Here is a 12,771-nt window from a genome sequence, read left to right as displayed (position 1 = left end):
TGATTTCATATTGTTCAAACACACATGTTTTACAATCAATTTGTGCACTTAACACAATTATCACAGTGGTCCTGAGGTGATGTACATCCTCAGTTTATGAAGATAACAAGATTAAAGTAAAGACAGGCATAAGAAATTATAAAAGTAATATTTGGGAACTGAAAAATGTCCATGAAATCTTCACAATTTATGGTCCTCTGCCACAGTTCCAGCCAGTCCCTGTGTTCGGGGTTCCTGACTGCCCTCAACACTTGATGATGAATTACCTGTTAAAACCATACTCTTGGAGGCTAGGTTTCAACACATGAATTTTGGGGGGACACCAACATTGAGATAATATTAACCAGTAAACATAAGTAAATGCTTCCCTGAGTTCTATGAGCCATCATAGCAAATTATCAATCCTGAGGAGGAGGTGTGGGACTGTTCAATTTGCAGCCAAGTCAAACAGAAGTGTGAGTAAACTGGGGATTTACTAGTTGTGATTGGCATCTGAAGTGGGGGGCAGTTTGGTGTTATTGAGCCCTTAAACTATTAGGTATGTAATAACTCCAGTTAATTCATGTCATAAATTGAATTATATGGCACCCAGCTGGTGTCCCGAAAGTTGGAGAATTGGTTCATATGGGAAAACCCCTCATATATTTGTTGTCAGAAGTGAAGTATTGAGAGTATAGATGAAAAACAGGTTTTTTTTCTTTTTACAGATATAATAGGTTTAAATTAACTATTACACCTGAGGGAGAGAACTTTATAAAATAGAGTCCACTATTTATATTCAGTATATTCTGCTTTTAGTCTATAGATTCTACTCATTTCCAAAGTGACCCAGGTTAGCACTTTCTGCCCATCACCTGCAGTGAGTTTTTCCATAAATTTGTAATACAGTTAGATTCTTGGTCCCATTCTATATTTTATCCTTGGATACTACTACACCCTAAATAGTTTGATTTAATTTGTATAGCTTGTGATTTATTCTTTGGGCTGTAAAATTCTATCAGTTTTATAAAATGCACAGTGTCAGGTATCCACCATTAAAGTACCATACAGAATACTTCAAACACCCACCCTATGTAACCACTGATTCGTTTATCTCTGTAATTTTGCCTTTTCCAAAATATCATATAAAATGGGGTGAAATGGTGGGTAGCCTCTTCAGGCTGGCTTCCTTCGCTTAGCAGTATACATGTGGGATTTACCCATGTCTTTGCATGTGTAGATAGTTTATTCCTTTCTATTTATGAATGGTACTGCATTGCACAGATGCACCCCAATTTGATTATGTATTCAGTTATTGAAGGAAATTCTGATTACATTTTGACCATTATGAATAGAACTGTCAGCTATTGAAAGAAATTCTGATTACATTTTGACCATTATGAATAGAACTGCTATACATAATTACATGCTGGTATATGTTTGAACATAACTTTTCAAAGCAGTTAAAGACAGGCAATTTAGGAGTGCAATTGTCAGATTATAAGGTGAGAGTTGTTCAGCTTTGGAAAAAAACTGCAAAAGTGTCTTCTGAAGTGGTTGTATCATTGTGCATTCTACCAGCAATGAATGACAGTTCCTACTGTTCTTCAGCCTCCAGCAACTGGTCTGTCAGGGCTCTTTTAGAGTTCAGCAGTTCTAAAGGGTGTGCAGCTATCTCATTGTTGTTTTAATTTACAATTTCCTAATGATATGTTGAGCACCCTTTTGTATGATTATTTGCTATCTTTATATTTTATTTGATCAGGTGTCCATTTAGCTGTTTACTCATTTTAATTGGGTTTTAGTTATCTTATTGCTTCTTTTAAGAGTTCTTTTGTGTTACCATTATTTTAGAGACAGTGTCTTGTTATATTGCTCAGACTGGTCTCAAACTACTAGCTTCAAGCAATCCTCTCGCTTCAGCCTCCCGAGTAACTGAGATCACAGGCATGAGCCACCCCACCCAACATCTCTTTATATTTTAATACAATTGTTTTAACCAGATATGTATTTTGTAAATACTTTCTCCCAGTCTGTGTCTTGTCTTTGTTCTCTGAATAGGCTCTTTCTCAGAGTTGAAAATTTAGTTTTATAAAGTCTGTGTTATCAGTATTTTTTCTTTTGTGATTTGGCTTTTGGTATTATGTGTTAAACCTCAGCACCAAATCCAAGGTCACGCAGGCTTTCTTCTAGGATGTTTATAGTTTTGCATTTCAAATTTCAGCCTATGGACTATTGTGAGTGAATTTTGTGTACATTTTAGTTTGTATGTACATTATTCTCATTCCATGTGGTTTCTAAATAATTGTTCCATCACTATTTTGGAAAATACACGGGATAGTGAATTTCCAAAATGATGGCACCGAGTAAACGAATACTGCATTGTAGTGATTTCTCAAGAGAGCCAGGAGGGGCCCACATCCACCGATAAACTGTGAGCAAGAGCGTCCTGTGCTGAGTCCTGACGGCCACCAGATGGCACGTGAACCCGCCTCTTCTGACCATCTCCCCTCAGATGGTGGGAGCGGGGAGATAAGAACTTCATTTTCCTCAGTCTTCAGAGGATTCTGCATAGGAAGGGTTCATGTAGAAAATATAACCCCAAATCCCACTGTTGCCATTGCACCCTGAGATCATTCTCAACGTCCAAGACGTGGTGGCTACAATATATATTCACACAATGTCCTCTAGTAGTTAATATCCACTCAGCGGCCCCTACTACTGATGGAATCATGTCTACACAGTGGCCGCTAATGAAATTCACACTCTTTCGAGAGTGATTGGTTTCACAGCTTTGGCTGAAATGGAGCCTCTATAATGAAGTTTGATGTCATCTCTACTTTCCTGGTGTGGTATTGATCTGGTTGTTTTATAAAGTAATTTACTTTCCAGTAAATTCATACTTACAGGAAACATGCAATAGCAGTACAAAATACCTTTTATCCTTTCTCTGATTCCCCAGTGGTTACTCCAGTACCAGAATTGCAACTTCACACAATCTACCTACCCAGTTCACTTTACTGCCTGTGCCGACTGTGAGAAAATGTCTCTTTCCCTTTGGATCCAGTTTTCTTTTCCTGAAACTGTTCCTGTGACTCTCTCTCAGTTTCACAACCTTGGCAGATTTAAGGAATAGAGATGAATCCAAGCTGCTTCTGTCCTAGTTTTGCCAACGCACGACAACATAGAAGTTTCTCATTGCCTGAGGTAGTACCTGGAGTTCTTTGTCTCATGACCAAGAAAGTTAAGGAGCACAGACACAAAGGGTGAGGTTGGAGTGAAAGTTTAATTAGCCAAAGTTGAAAGCTCTCCGCTATGGAGAGGGGACCCAGAAGAGGGTTGCTGTTTTACAGTTCAATGCAAAGGCTTGTATAAGAAACCGATGAGGACTGGGTGTCTCATTTGCATAAGGTGTGAATTTCTGGTGGCTCCACCCCATCTTCTTAGTGCACATGTGGGCTCTTAGCTTGAGTTACTACCTATTGCTTTGTTCCCCTTACTGTGCATGTGTCAGAGGATGGAATCTCATCCTGTCACTCTCCCGATTAATGTTCCCAATGAGTTTCCACTGGCCTTAGAACAAGGTCCACATGGTTTTCCATGGTTTCCTGGCCTGTGAGTGCTCCTGCCTGCTGCCCTCTCCCATTCGGTCAGCCCCAATTACCTGCAGTCCAATTTGCTTTCAATTACAGGGACATAGCAAGCTTGTGGGTGTCTCAGGAATTTTATGCATGTTCTCTTAACCCATGCACCCAGCGCCCCAACCTTATCAAATTTTCTAAGACTTTGTCCAGCTAATTCTGATGTAGCATGACAAGCTGCAGACAAAACCCCTCAGACACCAAGTTAAAGAAGGAAGTTGTTTATTCGGCCAGGAGCATCGGCAAACTCATCTCAAGAGCTGAGCTCCCCAAGTAAGTGATTCCTGTCCCTTTTAAGGGCTCACAACTCTAAGGGGCACGCATGAGAGGGTCATGATTGATTGAGCAAGCAGTGGGTATGTGACTGAGGCCCCACCAGTCTTCAGTCTTTAATTTTATTTCAAAACTGTGGACATGGGAGGCTCAGAGGGGTCATAACACACATCCAGTTGGTTGTTTCCTGGGCTACATACCTTGTACTGAGTGTCATATATACATGTTCCTGTTCAAGTTCCTAGGCATTCATTGTAACTATAAAACAAAAGATTGTTTTAACTTGTTGCCCTACTTCAGTAACTGGATGTATACACTGGCAGCAGTCCTCCATATGGGGAAAATCAGTGGCAGTTTCTACTATGCAAGTCCAAATTATAAGGAAAATGAGTCCTATGATGATTCTCCTCATGCTTTGGCCATGCGTAGACCAGTCAGCTTCTGGGTGTGACTGGAACAGGGCTTGTTGTCCTCTTCAGAGTCACTTTGCAGGGGTTGTCCGGGCTCAGTTTTGCCTCACAGGTTTCACTGGCTGCAGGTTTCACATGGCTGTGGTGGATCCAGGCTGGGATTCCTTCTACCTTTACAGCCATGGGGTGGTCAGGATTACAGTCTGAGGTCCTTTCCACCATAACCGCAAAGGGGCTACGTTCCAGTCCTTGATCCACACGCGATCACCTGGTGAGAAAGGGTGAACTGGAGAGAATAAGCTGATGGGACACCTCTCATTTACCCAAGTTGAGATGGTCTAATTTTCCTAAAGCCTGTAGCTGTTGCTGTAATTCAATTTGACCTATCTCTTGGGTAGTGCCTGGAAGCTCCCGTAGTATAGGAGGAGGCCTATGATACAGTATTTCACGAGGGGAGTATCCTGTTTTCTTAGAAGGAGTGCATCTAATTTTAAGCAATACCATAGGAAGGGCCTGTATCCACTTTAATCCTGTTTCCTGACATACTTTCTGTAAACTATTTTTGAAAGTCCGATTCATTCATTCCACCTTTCTGGAACTTTGAGGTCAGTAGGCAACATGTGGCTTCCCAGTGATTGCTAACACCTTTGCTGTCTTCTGTACCAACTCAGCCACAAACACCGGCCCATTATCTGAGCTGATTCTTAAGGGCAGTCCAAACCTAGGAATAAGATCTCGGAGAAGCACACGGGTTACCTCGTAGGCCTTTTCAGTTCGTGTTGGATAAGCCTCCACCCACCCAGAGTAAGTACACACAATAACCAGAAAATACTTGTTACCTCCACGTTTCGGCATTTCTGTGAAATCCACCTGAAGATACTCAAAAGGAGCCGCTCCATAAGCTTGCATGCCCGGCAGAAGAGTGGGGCCTTGCCTCGCATTGTGCTGTTGGCAAGTAACACACCATTGTGCTACTGCTTTGGCAAGGGCTGGCGAGTGTGAGACGTAGGAGTACCGGCCTAACAATTTTTCAAGTGACTCTTGTCCTAGATGAGTGGTTTTGCACATGGCCAATACGATTGTGGCTCCTAGCAACTGTGGCACAGCTACCCTCCCATCTAGCAGTCTGATCCATCCTCCTTTTATTACTTGCCCCCTTCTGCGTGGAAGAAGTCTTTTTCTTCCTTAGAATAGGTAGGTACCAGGTCAGGTGTTTGAGGGAGTAAGGGGGCTGCTACCGATGCTGGGTTAGGGGTAGATGCTGCTTTTTGAGCTTCTGAATCAGCTCGAGAGTTTCCTAAGGCCACTGAGGTGGAGGCTCGCTGGTGTCCTCTGCAGTGCGTGACTGCCACCTTCTGAGGTTTCCACGCTGCCTCTAATACTTGTAGAATTTCTTGTTGATATTTTACGTCCTTTTCCCCAGAGTTTAACAGACCCTTTTCCTTACAGAATGCTCCATGCACTTGGAGGGTTAGAAAGGCATATCGAGAGTCAGTGTAGATGTTTATAGTCTTACCTTCACTGAGTTCTAGAGCCCGAATTAAAGCAATGAGCTCAGCCTTCTGGGCTGAAGTGCCCTGTGGCAACGGTTTGGCTTCAATGACAGCATCCAAAGTTACCACTGCATATCCTGCACATCTTTCTCCTTGTGGGTTGATGAAGCTACTCCCATCCATGTATAACTCCCAGTCTACTGATGCCCATGGCTGGTCCCGAAGGTCAGGTCTGCTAGAATAGACTGAGTCCAACAGCTCTACACAGTTATGCTCGACCCAGCTCTCTGATACTGGGAGCAGGGGGGCGGGATTTAGGGTGCTACAGACTTCAATAGTAACACGGGGATTTTGACATAGCAAGCTTTGGTACTTGGTTTATCTAGCATTTGTTAGCCAATGATGTCCTTTGGTATTTATCAAAGTTACCACAGCATGGGGGGCCTTTATATTCAGGTTTTGCCCAAGGGTTAGTTTATCTGCTTCTTGTGCTAACCGGGCTGTTGCTGCCAAGGCCCTTAGACATGGTGGCCCACCTTTGGAAACCCCATCTAGTTGTTTTGAGAGATAGGCCACTGGCCTTGGCCAGGACCCCACAGTCTGCGTTAAAACTCCATCTGCCACTTTTTCTCTTTCTGACACATAGAGTGTAATGGGCTTTGTCAAATCTGGTAGTCCTAGGCCTGGGGCTGACACAAGTTTTTCCTTTAACTTACAAAAGGCTTGCTGTTGTAGAGACCCCCCATTCAAAAGGCTCCTGGTCGCCCCACTTTGTAACCTCGTACAAAGGTTTGGCTAGTACTACAAAGTTTGGAATCCATAATCACAAAACCCCACAGTGCCTAGGAATTCTCTTACTTGCCTTCTGGTTCTAGGTTCTGGTAGGCTGCAGATGACCTGCTTTCTTTCTGACCCCAGGCTGCGCGTCCCTTTCCGAATAGTGAATTGCAGGTAGCATACCTGCTGTCTGCAGACTTGAGCTTTCTTCTTGGACACCTTATACCCACAGTCCTCCAGGTGCCGAAGCAGGGCATCAGTTCCTTTTGCACACCCAACTGCTGTGGAGTGTCCCAGCAGAAGGTCGTCCACATACAGGAGCAAGACACAGCCTAGGTCTTTAGCAGGAAACTTTTGTAGGTCTCGAGCCAGGGCCTCCCTGAAGATAGTAGGGGAGTTCTTGAACCCTTGGGGAAGCCAGGTTTAAGTGTACTGAGTAATGACACCTGACTCTGGATCTTCCCACTGAAAGGCAAATTTCTGGCTTTCAGGAGCTATTCTCATGCTAAAGAAGGCATCTTTTAAGTCCAGACAGGTAAACCTACAGCTGTCCTCAGCCGGCAGCAGCCCTAACAATGTGTAAGGGTTGGGAACTGTTGGGTGCAGAGTCACTGTAGCTTGGTCGACCAAGCGCAAGTCCTGTACTGGCTGGTAGTCCTTGGTCCCTGGCTTAGGGACAGGCAGGAGGGGCGTGTTCCATGGAGACTGGCAAGGAACTATAATTTCATGGGCTTTCAAGTGCCTGAGATGAACCTGGATTCCTTTGAGAGCTTCTCTGGGAACCGGATACTGCTTTTGTCTAATTGGTTGGGGCTTAGGCTTAACTTCTATGAGTATGGGGACTTCGTTGACCACCAGTCCCGGAGGATTATCCTCTGCCCATACTCGGGGCCATCGCTTAGCTAGAGCTGGTTTTATCTCTTGGCCTGGCTCGGTTAGAAAAAGTCTCCATTCTTCTTCCTGGGGGACTGTAAGGGCCATGATAACTCCTGTTCCCAGTAACTCTAGCTGTAAAGAGCCCTGTTTTGTAAAACGATGGTGGCTCTCAGCTTGCTAAGCAAGTCTCTTCCTAGCAAGGGCAAGGGACAGTCAGGCATGTATAAGAACTGGTGAACTATCTCATGTCCCCACACCGAGCAGGTCCGTGGTAGACAGAAAGCCTGCGTAGTGGAAACTCATGTTGCTCTGATTATATCAATGGTTTTCTTGGATAAGGGGGTGACTGGGGTGGTCACTACTGAATGTTCAGCACCAGTATCGACCAAAAACTTAATGTCCTTGTCCCCAGTTGTAATCCTGACCATGGGCTCCTTGGGGATGCTTGAGCCCAGTCCCCTTCAGTCCAGTAGCCCTTCAGTCAGATTGAACAAAGCTCCCTCAACATGGGTCCAATTCATTTTTCAATTCATTCCTACTCGCCCTTGAGTTGCAGTCTTAAAAAGCTGACCCCATTTTAATCCACAAACTCTCAAAAAGAATTGTATAATTTTTTTTTTTTTATTTTTGCATTCAGAGGTCACATATGTTCAGGTCTTTTTGGCTTTATCCCCAAACCCCCAAATAAAAATTATCACGTATGCTTCCTGAAGGGGTGGCCTGCCCCTCCACACCTGTGAGTATATTTCATCAGGTGTGACGAGAGACTGAGAAAAGAAATAAGACATAGAGACAACGTATAGAGAAACAACAGTGGGCCCAGGAGACCGGCAGTCAGCATCCCAAGGACCTGCACAGGCACCAGTCTTTGAGTTCTCTCATTTTTTTTATTATTATTATTTTCATTATCTCAGCAAGAGGAATGTGGTAGGAGAGTAGGGTGATAACAGGGAGAAGGTCAGCAAGAAAACATGGGAGCAAAGGAATCTGTGTCACAATTAAGTTCAAGGGGAGGTGCTATGCCTGGATGTGTGTGTAGGCCAGATTTATGTTTCTCTCCACCCAAACATCTCAGTGGAGTAAAAAATAAAAAAGCAGCATTGCTGCCAACATGTCTCACCTCCTGCCATAGGGCGGTTTTTCTCCTGTCTCAGAACTGAACAAATGTACAACTGGGTTTTATACCAAGACATTCAGTTCCCAGGGGCAGACAGGAGACAGTGGCCTTCCTCTATCTCAACTGCAAGAGGCTTTCCTCTTTTACTAATCCACCTCAGCACAGACCGTTTACGGGTGTCAGGCTGGGGGATGGTCAGGTCTTTCCCATCCCACGAGGCCATATTTCAGACTATCACATGGGGAGAAACCTTGGACAATACCCAGCTTTCCAAGGCAGAGGTCCCTGCGGCTTTTCGCAGTGCATTGTGTCCCTGGTTTATTGAGACTAGAGAATGGCGATGACTTTTCCCAAGCATACTGCTTGTAAACATTTTGTTAACAAGGCACGTCCTGCACAGCCCTAGATCCCTTAAACCTTGATTCCATACAACACATGTTTCTGTGAGCACAAGGTTGGGGCGAAGTGGCTGGGGCAAAAAGTTACAAATTAACAACATCTCAGCAAAGCAATTGTTTAAGGTACAGGTCAAAATGGAATTTCTTATGTCTTCCCTTTCTACATAGACACAGTAACAGTCTGATCTCTCTTTCTTTTCCCTACACTTCCAAGGAACTTCCTCTCTCCCTGATTCTGATGTCTTAGACGATCCTTCCTTTTGCATACCACACTCTCCTTGGCCTGCTCTTGCTTCACCTACAACCTCTCCATCTGCTCCATCCCCTAATCAACCCTTCCCATAACCAGATACTTTATCCCCCTAACATGCTCACTCGGGAGTCACATATGCAACTCTTAGATTCCTCCAAAAATCCCAAAAATGTTTTGCCTCTCTACAAGATGGCAAATAGAGATTTGTGAACAGTTCGAGTTCATGTCCCTCTTCCAATGTCTGATCTTTCACAAATTCAACCCACATTGGGTTCATTTAGCCAGGATCCCTCTAAGTTCACTCAAGAAGTCCTTTGATTGAACCTGACAAGACATATTCACGCCATTCCCACAAAGAAAAATCACACATATGGTCTTTAGCTCAAGCATAGACAAATAAAGCTCATGCTCATAATCCTAATGATAAAACAGTTTGGGCAGAAGCTATCCTCTAAAGAGAACCCAATTGGCAATACCAGGCACAAACAAACGTGAGGCAGATGAGATTATATAATAACATGCTTGTTGGAAGGAATGAAAAAGGCTGTGATAAAACATGTTAATTTTTCTAAGTTATGAGAAATCACTCAGGAACCATCTGAGAACTCCACCCTTTTCCAAGCTGGACTGGTGGAAGCAATGCATAAATATACAAATTCAGACCCTGAAAGCCCTGAGGGCCAATCCATTCTGGCTGTACAGCTTATAGGTCAGGCTTCCCCAGACATCACACAAAAACTCCAAAAATTAGAGCAAGGCCCACACATTCCCTTTCCTACTTTATTAAATATAGCCTTTAAGGTTTTCAACGACTGGGAGGAAACCTCAAAAATAAAAAAGGCTCAATTGGAGGAGGAAAAATGCCATTGCCAAGCGAATTACATGGCAATGGCATTGGCATATTATTTTTTGTTAGCTAATAAACCCAAGACTCATCCCTATAATACTAACAGAATGGGGGCCTATCATCGCTGCAGGAATCCAGGACACTAGAGTAGAGAATATCCCAAACCTCCAAATTACAAGCCACCCCCAGGACCTTGTCCTCATTGCAGACAAGAGGATCATTAGAAAAGTAAGTGTCCCTCTCTCTGTCATGAGGGAGCTACCTCTTCTAGGCTGTTACAGCCACGACCTCATCAACCTATCTCACAGGGGGGTCCTGCAGGATAAGGACAAGGGCAAAGGCAAGGACAAGAACCTCTAACTCTATTCCTGGATTATGATCAAGCCTCTGAAAGTCATCCTCTAGATGACTGATGGGGCATTGAGGCCGTCCAGACTCCTATCTTTTCCATCTTTATGGATGAGCCTCAGGCAAATCTGATTGCGATTGAACCAGAGATAACGTTCCTTATGGATATGGGGGCCAGTTATTCAGCTTTAAATGTTTATTAAGGCCCAATGTTCTAGTCCTTCATTTTCCTCATGGGTATTGCATTAGTCCATTTTCACACTGCTATAAAGAACTACCTGAGGCTGGGTAATTTATAAAGAAAAGAGGTTTAATTGATGCACAGCTCCACACAGCTGGGGAGGCCTCAGGAAACTTACAATCATGGTGGAAGGTGAAGGGGAAACCAGGTACATCTTACACGGTGGCAGGAGAAAGAGCAAATTGGGAAGGGCCACACTTTCAAACTATTAGATCTTGTGAGAACTCACTATCACAAGAACAACATGGAGGAAATCTGACCCCATGATCCAATCACCTCCCACCAGATCCTTCCCTGACACATGGGGATTACAATTTGACATGAGATTTGGGTGGGGACAGAGCCAAATCATATCATTCCTCCCTGGTCTCTTCCCAATTTCATGTTCTTCTCACATTTCAAATATAATCATTCCTTCCCAATAGTCCCCTAAAGTCTTAACTCATTTCAGCATTAACTCAAAATCCACAGTACAGTCTCATTTGAGACAGAGTAAGTACCTTTTACCTATGAGCCTCTAAAATAAGAAAACAAGTTAGTTACTTCAAGATACAATGGGAGTACAGGCATTGGGTATATGTTCCATTCCAAATGGGAGAAATTGGCCAAAACAAAGGGGCTACAGGCCCCATGCAAGTCTGAAACCCAGCAGGGCAGTCATTAAATCTTAAAGCTTCACAATGATCTCTTTTGACTCCATGTCTCACATCCAGGTCACACTGATGCAATGGATGGGCTCCCAAGGCCTTGGGCAGCTCTTCCCCTGAGGTTCCGCAGAGAGTTAAAAATGGGTGTTTAAACAAAATTTTGTACATAAATAGTCACAGCACCATTAATCAGTATAGCCAAAAACTGTTAACACCCAAGTTTCCATCAAGAGAAGAATGGATAAACAAAATGTGATATATCATGGATTGACAGTCAGGTGTGCTGGCACATGCCTGTAATCCCAGCACTTTGGGAGGCCAAGTCAGACGGATCACCTGAGGTCAGGAGTTCGAGACCAGCCTGGCCAACATGGTGAAAACCCATCTCCACTAAAAACCTTCTTGATGGGCACTGAGTTTTCTTTTGAGCTAATGAAAATGCTCTGGAGCTAGCTAGATGGTTGCACAATGCCCCACTAAATTCCAGTGAATTATATACTTATAAGTGGTTACAATGGTAACTTTTATCAAATAAATTTACCTCCAAAATAAACTCATCTCATATGATTTTTAATTCCCAGTGTCTTGGACTTGTTCCTCCAAGAACATGGAGCCAAGTTGCAGCTTTCATGATCCCTGATTAATCCACTTATATTTGGGGCCAAAGCCCAAGGTCATGGGAGAAATAGCTCTTTCTTATAAACCAGGGGCTTTCACATTTGGACAGCAAAGCACCAAATGGAACCTTGAAATTCACCTCAGAAATAATCACCAAATGTGCAATGGGTTTTGGTCCCTAATGCTCATCCCTCAAAAAACACACGCATGCTATAGCCTCTGTATTTTCAGGTTTGCTGAATTCATCTTATTTAATCATAAAGCCCTTGGAGAGTTTACCCTGTGTTAGAGACAAAGAATATAATGCTAGGTGAGGCCGTGACCCAAGTCCATGACCGAAGGGCACAGAGTGATTACAGGAGTAGCACGGATCTGAACTAAGATATTGTGGAGTTCCTATCACATTTATAGAACACAATTAGGGCCTCTTGATTTCAAGTTTCAAGGTGGGGCTGGCATTTCAGTTGACATTTATATATATTCCCATGTAAATATATGTGTGAGCATTTTTAACACATAAATTTAATTTGCTAAGGGTTTCAGCTAGTCACTTATTCCTGACTAACTCCACCTGAGGCGTGGCCAGCTTGACAGTACTGCAGAGGAGCAGGTTTCCTTGGATGAAAAAAGGAAATAACTGCCAAAAAGATGAATTCTGATACGAGGGCTTTCTTGCTGGGCTAGAGTTTCAAATGAAGTTGACACAGTTTGTCCTTCAGTTTCCATGGGTTAAGAATTTGCCATCCACTCAGCAAACTATCGCAAGAACAGAAAACCAAACACCGCATGTTCTCACTCATAGGTGGGAACTGAACAATGAGATCACTTGGACTCGGGAAGGGGAACATCACAC

The sequence above is a fragment of the Rhinopithecus bieti genome, unplaced genomic scaffold (assembly GCF_001698545.2).
Source record: "Rhinopithecus bieti isolate Rb0 unplaced genomic scaffold, ASM169854v2 scaffold_8431, whole genome shotgun sequence".
Lineage (NCBI taxonomy): Eukaryota > Metazoa > Chordata > Mammalia > Primates > Cercopithecidae > Rhinopithecus > Rhinopithecus bieti.
The sequence above is the reverse complement of the archived record's forward strand: the minus strand, read 5'-3'. Positions refer to the sequence as shown.